The sequence below is a fragment of the Lissotriton helveticus genome, chromosome 9 (genome assembly GCF_964261635.1).
Source record: "Lissotriton helveticus chromosome 9, aLisHel1.1, whole genome shotgun sequence".
NCBI classification, from domain to species: domain Eukaryota; kingdom Metazoa; phylum Chordata; class Amphibia; order Caudata; family Salamandridae; genus Lissotriton; species Lissotriton helveticus.
The window spans coordinates 857,174,882-857,196,901 of NC_136070.1; positions in this window are offsets into that span (position 1 = coordinate 857,174,882).

Here is a 22,020-nt window from a genome sequence, read left to right on the forward strand (position 1 = left end):
AAGCTATGTTTTTTGTAGTGGATATATATATATATATATATATATATATATATATATATATATATATATATACATATATTCACTGAAAAAACCATAGGTTTCACACCAGTTATAGTTAGGTGGAAATTTTTCTCGCATAAAACCATTGAAATTCCCACGTTATAGTTAGTTGGACTCACAATAACTTGCGCGTGCAACGCACTGCTGATGACGTCACATATTACATCACTCATGACATGGTCAGTGACATCACTCATGACATCACTCATGACATCTCAAATGACATCACTGATGACAACATCCTTGTGACAAAGTGGCAGACCTCCTATCAGCATAAAATAACCTTTGACACACACATTCAAAAATAGAAACTAACATTTTCTTAAAAAAGGAGAAACCAATACCAATTACAACAACTTATTAGGTAATTCCAACATCTACTTACACATCCACTCATTCACCAACAGTTCTATATAGTCACTCATGCATGTACTTACTCATCATATGTACTCATACACCTATACATCCTGTTACACACTAATACTCATCCATATAGTTACTCACACACAAATTCACACATGCAAATAAACTATCAAAAAAACATTTACTTGATTATACTGCTATATACACACCACTACACATACATCTACAGAAACGGAAACATATTTACTCTCTTAAACAATCAATTATAAAAACACATACTCACTAACCCACCCATACACACAATCATCCACCCATACAGTCTTGCACACATGCTGTCTTCAAAATACATACAAATAGTGAGTCACTCATTCATGCATCTGTGCTCTAAGTAATATCCCCCATCGAACCATACAGACACTGATACTGATACTCAAAAAAACAACTAATAACCCATATACACACTCATGTAGCTACTCACCAACCCATGCAGCCACTTATACACAAAGTGAGACACAGATACAGATATTTAAATATTTAAACATTACTCGCTAATATATGTATTCACTAAGATACATTTAATAAGTCAGTTCACCAATCAATTTTGCACAAAAAACATCCATTTAGACATTTATTTACCCATTTATTCTTCCATCAACCTTTAGATATACATATATAAAAAATATTTATTTTTCAGAAAGATACACATTCACTGGATGATGTCATCAGTGATGTCATTTGAGATGTCATCAGTGATGTCATGAGTGATGTCACTGACCATGTCATGAGTGATGTAATATGTGACGTCATCAGCAGTGCATTGCACGCGCAAGTTATAGTGAGTCCAACTAACTATAACGTGGGAATTTCAATGGTTTTATGCGAGTTAAATTTCCACCTAACTATAACTGGTGTGAAACCTATGGTTTTTTCAGTGAATTTAATAGGTTTTTTAAATGCTAATTGCTAACTATAACTGGTGTGAAACCTATGTTTTTTTCAGTGAATATATAGTTAGGATTTTTTCTCTATGGGATTTTTGAAAATTCTATGTCTAATAACTTTGGCGTTTGTGGACGGAATTGGCTGAAATTTTCATGAAAGGGAACATTTTGTTTCTGAGCAGCCCCTGAAAATTTGGGGGGGTTCGTCAAGGGGGGGCCGAGAAAAAAGGGGGGTCCCAAAACGCGTTTTTCCCATGTTAATTTCCATAGGGCGGTTGGCCTCACTTTTAGCCCGAACGGCGGAATGGATTTGCACGAAACTTGGCAAAATTGTAGGGACTGGTAGCCCGATGTGCCTTTGCTAGGTCTCAATATATGTGCTCCAGTGGATTTTGAGAAATTAACGTTCAAAAAAATATATATATCTGTGACAGCGTCCCGGGTAGCGCTCCGTTTCGCGTACTTTTCGCGTTACGGAGCTTTGCGAAGCGAAGCTGATTGGCTCTCCGGTGTCTGTAAACATTCCAAACAGTCCGTAGCGGCCGTCATCTTGTCTCTCGGTAGGATCGAGAGACAAGAGGAGGCCAAAGCGAAGGGGCAAATGACCATAAGGGGGCATAGTATATCCTCCCTGAGCCCCTAGGTTTGATGTGGAGGCTTTAAAAGGGCCCCGCGGGGTAAAAAAAAACAAAAAAAAAAACGTTTTTTTTTCGTGGGGTGCGCCCGGTTCGCGAACCGGGAAGCGGTCTGGGGAGTGTACTATGAGGAAAAAAGAATGATTGACTTTTAACTTATTGTATGTTTATAGACTTTTTTTTTTCTTTTTTTTCTGCTGAGTGACGTCTCGGCCTATCTCCACGGGATGCAGTCCCTACCGTCTCGGCGTTTAAGCCGAGGGGGACCGATAGTGTGGGAGAGATAACGTCTGTTAACGTTTGATTCGAAGGAAATCAGGAAGTGTTGATAAACATTGTCTGCGCCATCTTGCCTTTTTTCAAATGCCACACTTTTGTCGTGCACGGCAGCCATTTTAGATGCCTTGACCAGACCCACTCTCTGCACGCTGTCGATCCTTAGCATGGCTCCCCACCCTCGCAAGCATCTCCCTCAGGCACTGGTCACCCCCGCTCTCTGTCTTATGCATGGGCAATAAACCTCCGCCCATCTGCGCTGCTCTTCCCTGAGAATCACACCCTGTGCCCGCCCGACACCTCCCTTTCGCCCTATTCACTACCGCACCCTCTGAAACTCCTCTTCCTCTGTGTCCGATTGTCCAGGCCGGTCCCAGGCTATCACCTAGCCCTGCAGATGTAGTTTATGGCCCCAGCTGTAAAGAATCACCCCTCTTCAAAGGAGTTACAGTAGATCAAGGCCCCCACCCGATGAGATCCGTCACACCACACGCGTTCCTACTATCTGAAAACCATCCTGTATTGTGATTGGGGAGGGGACCGAGCCTGAAGCGGAAGATTCGAGGGATGCCTCTTTGTACATCAAAGTTTTTACAATTATGTGTCACATTAAAAATATATAGCACTCCAACAAAGTAGTAGGATTATAAAACTTTAATAACTTATAAATATATACAACGCAACAAAAACAGTAAAAACATTTAAACATTTTTAGGAAAAAAGAAGCAACAATGGTCAGTAGCTGTGTTTTGTGCGAATAGTCCCAAGGCAGCACAACGTGCTGAGTTCTGGACGGCACCCAGGTGATGTTGCCTGGGTGCCGCACTGGTTTTGGGTATCCTACAATGCAGCTCTGAAAACCGGCGTGGGGCGTCCCGGGGGGTGGCCTCGTCAGTAGCGGTCTGTTGTGCGAATAGTCCCAAGGCAGCAGAACGCGCTGAGAAGTGGATGGCACCCAGGTGATGTCCAGTAAGTTGCCGCACTGGTTTTGGTATCCTACAATGCTGCTCCGAATAACGGCATGGGGCGTCCCGGGGGGTGGCTCGTCAGTAGCGGTCTGTTTTGCGAATAGTCCCAAGGCAGCAGAACGCGCTGAGATGTGGATGGCACCCAGGTGATGTCAAGTAAGTTGCCGCACTGGTTTTGGTATCCTACAATGCTGCTCCGAATAACGGCGTGGGGCGCCCCGGGGGGGGGGGTGAGGCGGCGTGAATGGGCCTCCCCAGGTGGAGGCTCGTCTGCTGTAGTGGGGCGCCCCTTTACCGTTTCAGTTGCCATTCCGCCCGCTTTTGGTACACTGTGCCAAAATCCGCCATTCAGCTGAGTTGCGCCCACTCTTGCGGTGCAGCGATAGGCGGCTGCCACAGGACTCTCAAAATGGCGGCAGGCTCTTTCCTTTTTGGGCCTGGTCCACTGAAATGGCCCTGGGACACCTTGGAAATCGGACGCTTGTCTGCTAGGTCTTGGACCCCATTCTCGAAAGCGTCCCCTCAGCCTTGAAGATTCTACAAAAGTCTTGGGGGCCCCCGACTCCTGCAGGCTTCCGGTGGGGAGCGGCTGCCATGATTGCTCACGGAATGACCACGACGGAGCCACGAGATGGTGGTGCTTTCATGCTGACGCCAGCTTCAGTCTGAAACATCCAGAAACAAGGTGGGGCTTTCATCGTTTGGGGAAAAAAAAAAGTTTTCATCCAATGAAAAGTGTTATTTTTAGGTCATATGATCAAGCCTTCCATCATTAGGAAACCAAAAGTAAAATGAACCAATGAAAAGTTTTATAAACAAGTCACATGACCTGTTATGCGGCATAGGGTATAAAAAGCGTAGAAAATCCGTTGGCACGTGAGGCGGCGTCAGTAGCGGACCGATGTGCGAATCGGCCGAAGGCAGCACAACGCGCCAAGATCCGGATGGCACCGAGGTGGTGTCCACCAAGTTGCCGCACTGGTGTGGCCATCCTACAATGCTGCGCCGAAAGTCGGCGTGGGGTGCCCCGTTGGCCTGTGAGGCGGCGTCAGTAGCGGACCGATGTGCGAATAGGCCGAAGGCAGCACAACGCGCCAAGATCCGGATGGCACCGAGGTGGGGTCCAGCAAGTTGCCGCACTGGTGTGGCCATCCTACAATGCTGCGCCGAAAGTCGGCGTGGGGCGCCCCGTTGGCCTGTGAGTTCGCGTCAGTAGCGGACCGATGTGCGAATAGGCCGAAGGCAGCACAACGCGCCAAGATCCGGATGGCACCGAGGTGGGGTCCAGCAAGTTGCCGCACTGGTGTGGCCATCCTACAATGCTGCGCCGAAAGTCGGCGTGGGGCGCCCCGTTGGCCTGTGAGGTGGCGTCAGTAGCGGACCGATGTGCGAATAGGCCGAAGGCAGCACAACGCGCCAAGATCCGGATGGCACCGAGGTGGGGTCCAGCAAGTTGCCACACTGGTGTGGCCATCCTACAATGCTGCGCCGAAAGTCGGCGTGGGGCGCCCCGTTGGCCTGTGAGGCGGCGTCAGTAGCGGACCGATGTGCAAATAGGCCGAAGGCAGCACAACGCGCCAAGATCCGGATGGCACCGAGGTGGTGTCCAGCAAGTTGCCGCACTGGTGTGGCCATCCTACAATGCTGCGCCGAAAGTCGGCGTGGGGCGCCCCGTTGGCCTGTGAGGTGGCGTCAGTAGCGGACCGATGTGCGAATAGGGCCTAAGGCAGCGCAACGCGCCAAGATCCGGATGGCACCGAGGTGGGGTCCAGCAAGTTGCCGCACTGGTGTGGCCATCCTACAATGCTGCGCCGAAAGTCGGCGTGGGGCGCCCCGTTGGCCTGTGAGGCGGCGTCAGTCAGTGGGGGCTGTTTGAGGATCTGACTGCATTGGAAAGCAATGTGATGCTGTGCGTCGCCCCCAAGATGAAGGTTCCTCGGCTGCAGTGGGGCGCCCCTTGGTGTTTCACTCGCTATGCAGCTGAGTTGCGTGCGCACTTGCGGCGAATAGGCCGAAGGCAGCACAACAATATTTTCGGAATGGAAGACACCACAAGGCGCTGAGATTCGGTTGGCACCGAGGTGGTGTCTAGCAAGTTGCCGCACTGGTGTGGCCATCCTACAATGCTGCTCCGAATAACGGCGTGGGGTGCCCGAAGGGGGGAGGGAGGCGGCGTGAACGGGCCTCCCCAGGTGGAGGCTCGTCTGCTGTAGTGGGGCGCCCCTTTACCGTTTCAGTTGCCATTCAGCTGAGTTTCGGCCGCTCTTGATGCTACAGCGACAGGCGGCTGCAACAGGACTCTCAAAATGGCGGCCTGTTCTTTGGATTTGGGCCTGGTCCACTAAAATGGCCCTGGGACACCTTAGAACTCGGACGCTCAAATTTTTTTTCCTTTCCTCTACATGCAAAAAAGGTAAATGCCTGGTACGTTACCTGCCTCATCTGCCACAATGTACTCTCCAGAGGAACCGAAAAAAAATATAGTTATGGTAATTATACCATGCATCGTCATATGGAGAGGTGGCACCGATTAATTATAGTGCTGCACAAAAGAGAGATTTGGAGGAGAACCCCCGATCTGCCAGTACATTCACCAAAGAAGTGGCACTGACAGCATCAGAGGCAAGGGAAACGGTCCCAAATATTTAGAAGAACTTTGGAAAGATTAAAATGACATGTTTAGATTGTGGCAAATTAATTTCATGTGGACAGATGAGTGTTACTCTAATAAATACAGCATATGAACATCATCATAGTCGATGGTTGGTGGAGACATTTTGACTATATCCTGGACCTGCCCGTCCTCGCCCAAAATGGCGCCGGAATAAATGGGACTCGTAACTCCTTGTTGTGTACTGGTTGCACAACCTTGATATCACGAGATACGTATGCAGTTTTGAAGCACATGGCGGGCGGGGATGAGAATTGATTGAATATTTCGACATCCCTATTGATATTAAGTTCTGATGTGTTATTGATTACTGTACTATTGAAAGTTCGAATTAACGTCACCCATGGTACTTGCCCGCAAATGTATATCTAGATAATTTTATTGTAACTGGCCCTGTCGTATTTTAATTATAAAATGTACGTCCACCGATTCCGCAACTGTTAGACACCTTAGTTCTTGCAACCTAATGGCCCGCCCGTTACGTTCCTCTACAGTGTAAATGTCTACTCATCATATACGATTACAGTTTGCTCCGTGGCCGGCCCACGTGGTTATAGGCCATTCCACGAGCAATCATGGCAGCCGCTCCCCACCAGAAGCCTGCGGGAGTCGGGGGCCCCCAAGACTTTTGTAGAATCTTCAAGGCTGAGGGGACGCTTTCGAGAATGGAGCCCAAGCCCTAGCAGACAAGCGTCCGAGTTCCAAGGTGTCGCAGGGCCATTTTAGTGGACCACGCCCAAATCTGAAGAGCCGGCCGCCATTTTGAGAGTCCTGTGGCAGCCGCCTATCGCTGCACCGCAAGAGCGGGAGCAACTCAACTACATGGTGAGCGAGACGCTGTAGTCGAAAGAGCGGGCGGTAAACAGCTGAATAGCGGAAGAGGCACAGTGTAGCAAAAGCGGGCGGAATGTCAACTGAAACGGTAAAGGGGCGCCCCACTACAGCGTGTCTTTAGGTGAAACGGATTGTGGGACAAGGTCAAGAATGGAAGAGTCACCAAAAGGCAAAAAGTTCCGCTTGACCCCGGGAGCCGGCCACCTATGTCGGGGGCGATCTCAGGCCACACCAGGGCAACACGACTTGGGGAGGGGGCCGGAGCCAAGCACCCCCTCCGAGTCCGCGCCATCACACCGTCCCTCGGGGGCCTCCGTCAAGCGGTTCAGGGTGGCACCGCATCACATTGTTTTCAAATGCAGTCACGTCCTCAAACAGCCCCCACTTACATTGAGAATAGTGAAGCTGTAGCAAGTGCAAATAAGCTTCAGACAGTGTTACAAGCACTCCTCAAAACTTTGAACTATCAGAGTGCATGAGTTTCATGCTCGATCGATTGAGCTAGCCGGATCGGGCACCAAAAAGTATAAAATAGTTATGTAAATAGTTATTTAATAAAATGTTTTACCCTGTTACTTTGCTGGTGTGTTGTATATATTTGTAATATTTGCATAGAGTTTATCGTTATTTTGGGCGGGGTGGGTGGCGGAGCCAAGCTGTCTTGCAGCCATCATGGTGTGGAGCTCAGTTCATCTCACTAGTTTCGTATTTCTCATGAGGGGTTGTTCCTAATGTTTCTATTTTAGCGAGGTCAAAAAGAGATCCCATTAGTGGCCTACTGATTTTGCTCGATTCCTTTTGTTTTTTTACACGATTTTTCACTATCTGCAAAGACTAAACAGAGTATTGCGACTCTGTGCTTGTTTGTAAATAGAGAATGAACCAAAGAGAACCAATTCTAAAACAGTAAATGCTTGGATAACAATCAATCAAATGGAGAGAGAAGCAGGCAGTGATGTCATCAGTGATGTCACTGACCATGTCATGATTGATGTAATATGTGACATCATCAGCAGTGAATTGCGGGTGCGCGATATATAGTTAGTGCAACTAACTATATATGGAATTTCAATGGTTTTGTGTGAGTAAAATAAGGTTTTTTAAATGCTAATTCCTAACTATATATGGTCTATAACCTATGTTTTTTTCAGTGAATATATATATATATGTATGTATGTATGTATGTATGTATGTATGTATGTATGTATGTATATATATATATATATATATATATATATTTATTTATATATATATATATAAATAATTTCTATGGCAAAATGAAACCCCTCATTTTGTTCCTTTTCAAATTAAATGTATTAAGTGTTGCCACTTTATTCCAATCAAGATGACTTCAGGTGTGCCATACTTTTGTCATAAGTAAGACTGTTAGCTTTCTAGTTGTTCTTTAGAACACTCTGGGACATTCTGTCATTGGGCTATAGTTGGGCTACATCTGGCTGATATTTGGGCTACATTTGGGCTCTTGTGTCTCTAGTGGCCATCTTGGGAGACTGCAAATCAGAATTTTTTCAATGAAATATAAGAGGATTTGAGAAGTCACTCAAAATGTGCCCTAATTTTTCTTTCTTCAGCACTAATCATAATTTCTATGGCAAAATGAACCCCCTCATTTTGTTCCTTTGCAAATTAAATGTTTTAAGTGTTAACACTTTATTCCAAACAAGATGACTTCAGGTGTGCCATACTTTTGTCATAAGTAAGACTGTTAGCGCTCTAGTTGTTCTTTAGAACACTCTGGGACATTCTGTCATTGGGCTATAGTTGGGCTACATCTGGCTGATATTTGGGCTACATTTGTTTTTTTTTGTCTCTGGTGGCCATCTTTGGGCTACATTGGGCTACATTGGGCTACATTGGGCTACATTTGGGCTCCAACATATATATAGCCCAATGTATCCCAATATATATTTTTTCAAAGTTAATTTTCGTAAAAACCACTGGAGCATATATCTTGAGACATAGCAAAGGCACATCGGGGTACCAGTCCCTACAATTTTGCCAAGTTTGGTGGAAATCCATTCAGCCGTTCGGGCTAAAAGTGAGTCCAACCGTCCTATGGAAATTAACATTGGGGAAAACACGTTTTGGGACCCCCTTTTATCTCGGCCCCCGCTTGACGGATCCCCCCGACACTTTCAGGGAAGGAGCGGAGCGCAGCGAGGCAAAGTTAGGGAAAATTACAGGCAGATCCCTCATTCGGCGCCAAAGTTATTCCCAATAGAATGTTGCGGATTTCCTATGGAAAACGATCCTAACTATAACTACCTACTGGCGACCGCCAGTAGGTAATATATATATATATATAAATATATATATATATAAATATATATATATATATATATCACAGAGTTACTGCTTGCGCGATCCTCAGCCACACAGCGCTGATGCCGTCGATGGTAGCAGTCACCATACTTTACGTTTTCCACTCTTCCCGTTCACCTCCATGAATCGGCTCCCAGAAAAAGACGTCACACCAGGTAGGTCCAGCACAAAAAGTTTATTGTGCACTAAACAACACAAAGACGACGCATTTCGGCGTTATGCCTTTCTCAAGTGGCCCCCATATTGGAATAGCAAGAATATAAGTCCTTTCTCTTTGCACATTAAATAGACATCAAAGAAGTACTATACTTGCTCGTATCTCTACGTATTGCATACAATTCGATTCATTGTATAATCAACTAAATCACATTCCATATAGACAGATCTTGTGCAGGAAGTGGCGGGTCTCTTTGCATAACGGGTCTCCGCACACAGAACGCATTCCGAACGCGATAAGCACAGTGCCTCTGCCCCTGCGCCTAATCTTACGCGCATTAAACTTCCGTACGGAGACAAGCGCGACTGCTGCAAGGACCTTTTGCGGCGTGAGGGGGTCCTCCGATCTAGGATGAGTGAATGGGAAAAAACAAGGGCTGCCGGGGCACTAACGTTGTTTAGTGAAGAGCAAGATACGACATTGGAAAAGACTGTGAACATTACCCCACCCAGTGGAGACTCCACCCTGAGGCAAAAACTAGCCTTATTTGAAAAATTGAGCAAGCGACAAATCAACAAGTGGTGGGAGGTAGCCTCTCTCACTAACTACGTAGAAGTTGGACGAGTCCCTCGAGGATTGAGAATCAGTATAGTCCCTACCTACGACAACCCAAACCAAGATCTGTTGGCAGAATGGGCTCAATACATGGCGAAGACCTGCAAAGGAATGCTTGAGATGTTAGTCAAGTATGCTCAAATTGATTTGGAGAAAACGAGAAATGATTTGGCAGCATTAAGCATTGAACTTGAGAAATTTGAAACAGAGAAAAATCTGGTGGAGTTCATGAAAGCGCTCCCAAAGAAATTACAAGACTACGAAGAGGCAATTAAGCAGAAAAAACAACGAAAATTCCTCAGGGATAAACGCGACTACGCTGAAGGACGGATATTAACATACGCCAAAAGATACGATTGGGCACAAAAGAACTTGAGAGCAAATTGGCCAGATAAGAGAGTTGCCACTGTCTCTACGGGATCAAGTTTCGACGCCAGCACCGACTCCGAAGATCGAGGAGCAGGAATCCCTTTAGGGTCACGACCTCTGACTTTCTATCACGAATTTCAGATTCTCAAACAAAACAAGGAGCAGACCTTACCGAACAGACCCCAGACAAGGGGGCAGACAAGAGAGAAGGGCCAAAAAAGAGGAAAAGGAAAAGGACGCGGGACAGCAGGAAACGACGAAAACTAAAGAGGCAGCATAAGCAAGCAAACATGGGCAATTTCTCAAAAGTGGCAAGAGAAGATAACAAAACTGTCGTGAACCTTTCTAAACGTGATCTATCTGAGGAAGAAATCTCAGTACTTCAGATGGGATTGTCGTTCTGCCCCAGCACTGTTCTGGACTACACCGACACCAGAATAGATTTATTTCTATACATACGCAAACTCAAGCTGATGAAAATCTATGAGACACGATCTAAAGCCAGACCACAGGACAAACAAACCACAGATCTTCACGGTGTGAATCTTCAAGTTAAGGATATGGAACTGCTCAAAGAAATGTATGCGCTTGAAACTGGGGACCTAAATGAAAGAAGTGACCACATTGGACTGAGATCTTGAGGCATTATGAACAAACAAGTGAAACATAGTGGTTTAAAATTGAAAACCAAATACAATCCTAATGTACCCTATGACAATATAGAAGCTTACAACACAGCGGTCATTGCGGACCTTAAAAAAACCAGAAATAAGTTTAAGAATTCGAAAAAAGAAAATCTGACTACAAGCCAGAAAAAAGCCCTGAAAAGCCTGGAGGATGACAGCAAAATCATTATCAAGCCCTCCGACAAGGGGGGCAATGTTGTCTTAATGAACTATGAGGACTATCGACAAGAGGCAATGAGACAACTAATGGACCCAATATGCTATGAATTAATAGACTGGGAAATATATAGAAAAACCATTAAAGACTATCATTTGCTGTTAGGGGGATGGTATCACGAAGGTCTGCTGGATACCGATGAATATAACTTTTTGAGGAAAGATCAACCCTGTACCCCCTGCATCTATTTTCTTCCTAAGCTGCACAAGGACCCCATTACACCACCAGGGCGTCCTATAGTATCCTCGAATGGGGGGCTTTTGGAGAATACTTCCATCTTTTTGGATCTATATCTTGCAGAATATGTTACAAACTTGAACTCATACTACAAAGACAGTTCTGACTTTTTGAGGAAACTGCATGGAGTACAAAGGGAAGAGGGGTACTTAATGATAAGCATGGATATATGCTCATTGTACACCTGCATTGATCAAAAGAAAGGTGTGGATGCCTGTATGTACTATCTGAGAAGCAGACACATTGATCATTGGAACCATAACCGTATGTTGGAAATTATGATGCTCTATTGTTTGCAGGAAAATATATTTCTGTTTGAGAAATCACTGTACCGTCAGCGGTCAGGGACCGCGATGGGAACTTGTTTTGCCCCCAGCCTAGCAAATTTATTCCTAGGCTGGTGGGAGGAACAACGAGTATGGTCACAGGAATCGGAGATGTACACTGACCACATTATGATGTGGGTCAGGTACATCGACGATCTGTTCTTGATATGGAACGGTCCCAAATCACTAGCTGAGAAATTCATCAAACATTTGGGGGACAATGATCTAAATCTACGCTTCACACATACCATCAGTGACAGCTATTGTGAATTTCTGGACATAGCAGTTGAGATCAAAAACAATAATATTACAACTCGCCTGTTCCGTAAATCGACGGCAGGCAATGCCATTTTGCACTCAGCCAGCCAACATCCGATACCACTTATCAACAGCATACCGTACGGCGAGCTCTTGAGGGCTCGTCGTAACTGTAATACTGACACTGACTATCAAATAGAGAAAGAAGCCATGTTGAAAAGATTTAAACAAAGAGGGTACTCGGACAAAACACTTGAAATGGCTCAAAGGAAGATAAAAGATCTCACACACGATGAGGCCCTTTTTAGAAAATCAGCTACAGCGATGCGAAAAGAGGCGTTAGTTAAAAACAAGTCGCCTAATGCACCACGCATGATAACCAACTATAGTAGGGGAGCAAAGGCAATGGAGCAAATCATGAGAGCACATTGGAATCTACTAACAGCTGACCCACTTATAGGTAACCGAGTGGGTATTAGACCACAAATAACCTACCGCAAGGCAAGATCCTTGAAGGACAGACTAGTACATAGCTATCCCCCAGATTTGAAACAGAAACACTGGCTAAATAAATCTAAGGGCTTCACAACTTGTGGAACGTGTAAAGCTGAAAGAAACGGAAAAAACTGTAAGAAATTCTCAACAAGTACTGGACAGGAAAGACTAATTAAACAGATCATAAACTGCAATAGTGACTTCACTGTCTACGTACTGGAGTGCCCTTGTGGCCTCCAGTACGTGGGCAGTACTAAACACCAACTGAAGGTCAGGATATTACAACATCTGCGGGCCATAACGAACAGAGATGCAAATTACCCCATGGCTCGACACTATGCAGAAAAACACAATAGCAACAATGCGAGCTTAAGGTTTTGGGGAATAGACAGAAGCCCAAAACACATATGGGGTGGAGACCGCGAAACGAGATTAAGAGTTCTGGAGTCCCGTTACATTGTGGACCTAGAAAGTAAGATCCCAAAGGGGCTCAATAGTGGGGAGGAATTGTCCACGCATATAGGGGTCTGAACAACTTATTCCAACCCGGCAACCCAATGCTAGGATGATGTAGTCAGTTAGAGAAGAGTGACATATTTTAACCACGTACACTTTTTTAGGAGTCAAGCCAGGATATATATTTAAGTAAGAGAATTGGACAAAATATCATGATATTACTATGTGGTGGACTTACGCAGTTTTCCACCACAGACTATCCTGAGCACTACTCAAAACCTCTCACTATCACACTTTTTTGGACTAACTCACTTTTGCTAATTACCAGCGCGGCATTTAGATACTCATTTCACTTCCCCTGCACTTTCCATATCCTTTACACATGCACATCAAACCAGACCTGCCCCCTTGTAATGCAATGCGAGCTTAGGTGGTGCGTAATTGGGTTCGAATAGAGTGTTCCGAGCAAGAAGTGACTCAGGGTTAATGGGAGTTAGAAGGTTTCCCTAAGAAAGATAATGGTGTGAAATTAGAATTTTTCAAGTGTATTTATTTATACTTGCATGCGGGCTTGCCAATATAATTTGTCAGAGATCCTCTGTACTGCACATGAAAATATGGTACTATAGTGTTCCTAGTTAGAATCATGTTTAATGATGAAAATTTCTGATTGATTGGCTTATGCGGAATTCTGCTGTATTCAAACATAACAAACAGGAGATTGTTTTTTGTTTAGCGAACTACATATTTGGGAACTATAGTATCCACAATGCCCCCAGTGACATCGTTTCACGCCATGCACATTGGGAAACTTCCTGTCCCAGCATACACCACTGGAACACCGACCTCATACGGTGTTTTCACCATTACCGAAATTAAGGTTAAACACCAGCCAAACGCACATTGTATTAATGCAAGATCTGTCTATATGGAATGTGATTTAGTTGACTATACAATGAATCGAATTGTATGCAATACGTAGAGATACGAGCAAGTATAGTACTTCTTTGATGTCTATTGAATGTGCAAAGAGAAAGGACTTATATTCTTGCTATTCCAATATGGGGGCCACTTGAGAAAGGCATAACGCCGAAACGCGTCGTCTTTGTGTTGTTTAGTGCACAATAAACTTTTTGTGCTGGACCTACCTGGTGTGCCGTCTTTTTCTGGGAGCTGATTCATGGAGGTGAACGGGAAGAGTGGAAAATATATATATATATATATATATATATATTCACTGAATATATTCACTGAAAAAACCATAGGTTTCACACCAGTTATAGTTAGCTGAACATTTTACTCATACAAAACCATTGAAATTCCCACGTTATAGTTATAGTTGGACTCACTATAACTCGCGCGCCCGCAATCCACTGCTGATGATGTCACATATTACATCATTCATGACATGGTCAGTGACATCACTGATGACATCACTGTTGACATCTCAAATGACATCACTGATGACATCACTGATGACATCTCAAATGACATCACTGATGACATCATCCAGTGAATGTGTGTTTCTGAAAAGTAAAAATATGTTTTATATATTGAAGACAAGTGGATGTATGAGTGTCTGGGTGAAGGATATAGTAGGTGCGTGACTGACTGTATGAGTGAGTGATTAAATGTGTCTTATTGAATGCATTGGTTAGTAAGCAGTTGATTCACTTGGTATATGGGTTCAAGAGTGCATGTGGAAAGAGCTGTATGGGTGCTTGACTGTGTGCATGGGTGTGTTGGTGAGTGAATGGCTATCTCATTGCTCCATGTCCAAGTAGGTACATATGTAAAACACAGTGCATGTGAGAGTTGGCATATATAAATGACTATACATGAGAGCCTGTGATTGCATACGTGACTCTATGGATCAATGTGTACTTGTATCAGTGATTGTAAAAGAGAGTAAGAATGTGTTAGTATATTTTTGAATAAGTAAAGTTTAGTGTGTAAAACTGTGTAGTTGAGGAAATGGGAGTGTGATTGATTCTTTGGATAACTGACTAGGTGTGTGAGTAACTCTGTGGATGAGTGTCAGCGTGTGTGTGTCTGTATAGGTGTATGAGTGGATATGATAGTGTTCTATTGATGAGTGACTGTACGTATGAGTGATTGTATGTGTGAATGAATGGATATGTGTGTGTAGACCTAGAAATCAGTGAGTGTGTATGTAGTTACTGGTATTGGTGTGTCAATAATTTCAGGAATGGTAGTTTGTATTTAACACTGGGTGTATCAAAGGTTAGATTAGAGTGTGAGGAGGTGCATCGTATTATCACATGGATGATGTCATCAGTGATGTCATCAGTGATGTCACTGACCATGTCATGAATGATGTAATATGTGACATCATCAGCAGTGGATTGCGGGCGCGCGAGTTATAGTGAGTCCAACTAACTATAACGTGGGAATTTCAATGGTTTTGTATGAGTAAAATGTTCAGCTAACTATAACTGGTGTGAAACCTATGGATTTTTCAGTGAATTTCAAAGGTTTTTTAAATGCTAATTCCTAACTATAACAAATGTGAAACCTAAGGTTTTTTCAGTGAATTTCAAAGGTTTTTTAAATGCAAATTCCTAACTATAACGTTTGTGAAACCTATGGTTTTTTCAGTGAATTTCAAAGGTTTTTTAAATGCTAATTCCTAACTATAACGAGTGTGAAACCTATGGTTTTTTCAGTGAATTTCAAAGGTTTTTTAAATGCTAATTCCTAACTATAACGTTTGTGAAACCTATGGTTTTTTCAGTGAATTTCATAGTTTTTTTAAAAGCTAATTCCTTTTTATATCGACTTTGTAACCTACGATTTTTTTTATTACCTGTTTTTTACAACTATTAATTATATATATTTTTTTTAAAAAATTATTTGTTCAATGTATATATTTTTTTAATCATTTTTTACTGGTGCGCTCAGGGTGCGCGCACCGGTAAGCTTACCCGTATCATTTTGACTTGGAGCGCTCAGGGTGCACGCACCGGTAAGCTCTCCGGAGAGCGCAGCGAGAGCGCTAATTCTGCGTTCGTAAAAAAAAAATATGTATGAAAACTAAATAATAATGCAAGACATTTTGTACCATACTTATAAAAGCAGTATTTTTGATTTTCCGAATGAAAATGATTTTGCATTTCCATAAAGCTACCAAAACGTCACTAAGGCGTGCCGCGTAAGCGCCCCCAGAAGCGCCTACGTTTGCGCTGCGTAAGCACCCCTGAAAGCGCTCCGGTGCGCGTAGCGTAAGCGCGTCAAGTCATGTGACGTTAAAATAACAATTTCCATTGGTTGCTCACAGTTTTTTTTTTCAAAGAATGAAAACCCCACCCTTTTCCTTCACTTCTTCTTTCACTTTGGTGAGAGCAAGACCTCTTTTTTTCTGTGCTAACAATCTGTGGATAGAATGGCTGCCAGAGCATCCAGCAGCAGTGAGGAGTCAGATGGTTTCATAGATGGAGAGCCTCCTCAGCCGAAGGTGAAAGAACATTTCATCTGGAAATTTTTTTCTATACCTGAGGGACTTAAAAAAGTAAATGCTCCAAAGGTGGAGTGTAAGATCTGCCATACTATACTTTCCCGAGGAGACCCCAGAAGAAAGTATAGTTTTGGTAATTCTACTATGATTCGGCACGTCCAGAGGAGGAACCCCCAGAACTATGCCCGGGAGAGTGTCAGGGCTCGGGCACGAGAGGCTCCAAGGGATGGTGGCTCTACTTCAACTGGAGGAGCAACTGCATCTGTGAGGGGGCGACCAGAACAGCTGATCCCAAATATTCAGCCTGTTTTTTAATGAGGCCTCAATCAAATGCAAACATTGTGATGAACTACTTTGTTACGGGGAACAAAGTATTTTGATCATTGCTCGAGCAATAGAGAACCACCACTGCCATCCCCAGCCCTAATTTTGATTTTTGTTTTTGCTCCTGTTGAGCAGTTTGCCATTCCCTGTTTTTGTTTTTGTTGAGAAAAAAACGAAAAAAGAAGAAAAAAGTTATTTTAAGAACTACCTCCAATTCTCAAAAAAGAGCTGTATTCTTTTATTCTTAAAAAAATGAAAAAGAGTAAATGAAGAGGAGTGCAGTGAGAGAGAAGAGGAAAATGAGTGAGAAAGCAAAGAAAGGGATGAGAGGGGAAGGGAAGTGAAGTAGGGGGACTGAAAGAAAGTGAGTGTGGGTAAGGAGAGTGAGGAGAAGGAGAGTGAACATGGGAAATGAGGATAAGTGAAGAAAATGTAGTAAAGGAACGGGGGTGTTGAAGGGTAAGAAAAGAGCACTAATGTTTAGGAAAGAGTGGAGATACAGACTGGATAAAGTCAAGTGAGTGTGAGACAAGGTGAGTAAGGGAGTGAAGAGACAGAGAAAGTGAAAGAAAAAGTGAGAGTAGAAGACTGAGGGCCTTATTTATGAGGCCATGCGTCACTTTTACACCGCCGGTGCGTCACTTTTTGTGACGCACCAGTGGTGTAAAAATTGCACCTTGTTGAGTCATATTTACAAAGTGACGCATCTAGGTAGATGCATCACTTTGTAAACCCCTGCACCACATTATACCTGCGCCAGGTATAATGTATGCAAAGGGGGCATATTGATGCAAGGAAGGGTCGTAGAAGTGACGCAGTGAAATCTATGAGATTTTACTGCGTCACTTTTAGGACGCCGTTGCGTCAAAGTCTTGGGCCTGCCTCACAGCAGGCGTAAGACTGACGCAGGCCCTTTCACATGGGGCTTGCCCCATGTGAAAGCATGCATTGCTAGAGTTGCGTCACTTTTGTGACACACTCCAGCAATGCGTCACTTTTGCGCTTACAGATACGTCAGAAATACTGACGTATCTGTAACTCCTTGCGACATGATGCGTCTTACATCAAATATGACGCATCAGGAATGTCGCAAGGAGAGCGCACTGAGAAGTGATGCATCGCTGTTTTCACGCAGCGATGCATAATTTGTCATAAATGAGGCCCTGAGTGAGGGAGGATAGAAACATAAGTGAGGGAGGACTGACAGACTAAGGGGTCAGAGAGAATGAGGCTAACAGAGAGAGAAAGAGGGAAGGAGAGTGTAGAACTAAGAGGACAGAGGGAGTAAGAGAAGGAATTAGTGAAGTGGAGTAAGGGAAGAGAAAAGAGTGAAGGAGCAAAAGAAGGAAAGAGACAGGAAGGAAAGTAAAGGTTAAGCTCTGAAAGAAGGTGAGTGTAGGAGTATGGCTGAGTTATAGGGAGTGAGCGTGACAGAAGAGGAGTGAGAGACTAAAGGGACGGAGACAATGAGGCTAACAGAGAGAGAATGAGGGAAGGGGAGTGTAGAAGTAAAAGGACAGACGGATTAAGATAAGGAATTAGTGAAGTGGAGTAAGGAGAGTAAGGGAAGGGAAAACAGTGAAGGTGTAAAGAAAGAGAAGTGAGAGGAAGGAAAGTGAAGGAGAAGGTTTCAAAGAAGGTGAGTGTGGGAGTATAACTGAGTTATAGGGAGTGAGCGTGACAGAAGAGGAGTGAGAGACTAAAGGGACGGAGAGAATGAGGCTAACAGAGAGAGAATGAGGTAAAGGGAGTGTAGAAGTAAGAGGACAGACGGAGTAAGAGAAGGAGTTAATGAAGTAGAGTAAGGAGAGTAAGGGAAGGGAAAACAGTGAAGGAAAGAAAGTAAAGGAGAAGGTCTGAAAGAAGGTGAGTGTGGGAGTATGGCTCAGTTATAGGGAGTGAGTGTGATAGAAGAGGAGTGAGAGACTAAAAGGACGGAGAGAATGGGGGTAACAGAGAAAGAGTGAGAGAAGGGGAGTGAGTAATTTAGAAGACAGAGGGATTGAGAGAAGTAGTTACTGAAATGGAGTAAGGGGAGTAAGGGAAGGGGAAAGAGTGAAGGAGCGAAGGATGGGAAGACAGAAAGTAAAGGAAAACATCTGAAAGAAGGTGAGTGTAGGAGTATGGCTGAGTTATAGGGAGTGAGCGTGATAGAAAAGGAGTGAGAGACTAAGGGGACGGAGAGAATGAGGCTAACAGAGAGAGCATGAGGGAAGGGGAGTGTAGAAGTAAGAGGACAGAAGGAGTAAGAGAAGGAGTTAATGAAGTGGAGTAAGAAACTGCACATTTTAATTGGTTGTACTTTCGAACACTTTGAAAGTCACATAACATTCACCCATCCCCCCAGTGCTCATTCCCCTGTTACCATGGTAACTCCCTCCTCACCCAGCACACAGTTCAGAAGTTCATCATACTATGTTGCAAAAAAAAAGCAGCAAGGGTGTTAGACCACTCAATGTACCAGCTAATCATGTGCAATGTTTCTTGAAATGACTTTTCCTCAACCATTGAAATGACTTCTTTCAAAAAACAAAAGCATGCACCCTAGTTTTCAGTGGAGAATGTTAAGAAAGCACCAATCATTTTTTGTTTTTCAAGTGCACTGAATCTCAACCACTTTTTTACATAACTCCTACTTTCAAACTGCCATTTCATTTCCACAACTCATCTGAATACAAGCACATCTATCTTTAAGATGCCAAAAGTCTGGTTTGTGGGTCATAGCGTTGTCCACTGAAGTAAAAAAATACGCAGCTAACAGAGGTATTTACAACCTTGATTTACCAAATGTGGACATTGTATGGATTGGACAGAGAGGATTGAGAAGCCACCAATTGATACCATTGGTAAAATCCTTTATGCATTTACCACACCCTGACCTTATAATTCTGCACTGTGGTGGAAATGACCTAGGCACTTTGACTGGGGTAGGTCTGGAAATGCTTTTAAAGGACATCTTTGGGCAATTGATGTCACTTTTTCCAAAAACTGCCTTGGTATTTTCTAATATATGCCAAAGGCAAAAATGGAACTGGTCCAACCAATTTTGTCCACAGATTGAGAAAGCAAGGAAACATGTGAATAAATCTGTTTCTGCTTTCCTCAGAGACTATGGTATGGGTTCCATTTACCACAACAGCTTGCGTTACAACATGCAAGACATCTATAGGAGAGATGGTGTGCATTTTACAGATGAGGGGAATAGAGTTTTCCTCTTGAATATAAGACTCTGTATTGGTACCTACTTGTAGGTACAAAAAACACCCACAAAAAACACCTACATAACACAACAGCTCTTTTCAGAGCTACCCTACTTCTAAGCACTCTAAATTATTTTTTTACTATAATTTTTTACACTGTTTTTCCCTGTGGTGCGCTCAGGGTGCGCGTACCGGAGCGCGCACCTGGGAACACACCCAGCGTTTTTTTGCCCTTCAGGGTCCTTCTAGGCCCCCCTCAGAAAACCTAGGGGGTCAGGGGGTGTCTACTCTGCCCCCTTTTAATTATTTCCCCCTTTCTTTTTTACCTCTTGTGTCTCGATTCTACCGAGACACAAGATGGCGGACTCTCTGGACTGTTTAGAATGTTGACAGACACCCGACAGCCAATCAGCTTTCCGCTCGCGTACTCCCGTAGCGTGCCGGGTGTGTTTCCACAAATGCAAATCTTCCAAGGCTTGCATGCACGGGGTGAACCGCATTAGTTATCAGGATGGTTTTAGTCACAGGGAACATAAAATCATCAAGACTTTAACATGCAAAACTGAATTCGCTATATACATTCTGGAATGTCCCTGCCCACTACAATATGTGGGCAGCACAAAACTCCCTGTTCATAAGAGAATTTTGCAGCACTTGAGGGCCATCACGTCACAGGACAACACTTATCCTGTGGCGCGGCACTTTAGATCTCACCACAATAGTAACAACAAAGACTTGAAATATTTTGTGGTGGATGCGATTTTGCCAAGCAGGAGAGGAGGCAATAGAGAGGCTAATCTTAGAAAACTTGAGACCAGGTATATTTTACAACTCAATAGCAAACAGCCCAATGGATTGAATGTAACAGAAGACCTCTATACCTGTCTGCACTCGTGAAAGAAATCAATATATTTAATAACAGCTACGTTAGGATCCTAGGACCAGTATTTTATTGACAACATGATGGTGTTAATAATCAATAGAAACGTTGTATATATATGGGTTTTAAATGTCTTATTTATTTCCTTAATGTTTATAAACTGTTCAATATGGTTTTAAAATCTTGAGGACATTGACTAGGCAGTGGAGACTGAACTAAGGGGGTCTGAAACCTATACTTAGATTACACAATAGATCCAGGTTTTGTAATTGTAATGGTATACAACATTAATAGGATCTTATGTTCCTTTCTCTACAGTACTGTTATTAATCAGATTGAACTCCATCCCAGTCAAGTATTCGATGGACCTTCTCAATCCATGAGTTGATATTCCTGTTTCATCTTCAATTTCAAATTTCACTTTTGGTCAAAATTCAACATTCTGGACTCAAGCGAAATTGTGAATATTTTCATATGAGTATTTCGCACTTTCTGATGGAAGGAGGATGCGTCTTTAAAATAGCTATATAATTATTTTCAGCACAAGGGATAAATGGTATCCATATCATTGGAGTTTACGATTGTCTGTAAACAATTGATTGATTTATTATGAATTTATTGACGTGTAACGGTCGTCCAACTTATTTTACTGACTGGGCTCAGTCAGTAGTTTTTGATAAAGGGTTTAGATGGTTATGTGAAGTTAGCAAATGAATAGTATGCACATTGTACTTTTTTGTATTAAATAGCACTTTTTTTCACTAAAAAATCTGGTGTTGCAGGCTCTATAACACAGTATCTACATGATACGATCAACTGAACATAGGAAAAGCTTAAATACAGATATTGTTATCTCTGGATGAAATGTAGGATCATCACGTACTATGGTGGTCGCACAGGTGGTGAACAATGTATTTAACTAATATTGTGTAACCATGTCATAAAATATGTGTTGATTTTTATAATATCAACAAATCAAATGTGTAATATTCCTTAATTGTATTTACATTGTATTTTACTAGATATCATTGAGTATTTTACTAAGGATGTTACACGCATTGTATTTGACCAGCATTTGAATTGAAGTCTGTTTTCTAGCTCCATGTGTTTGAGCCCAATTGCAACACAGCACTTGCACTTTAAATTGATCACTCTCACTCAAGTTCGCTGTCATGTGAGCAAGGCACCTGTGTGCCGAAACGTTATGAGAAAGTCGGCAAGCGAATAAAGATAT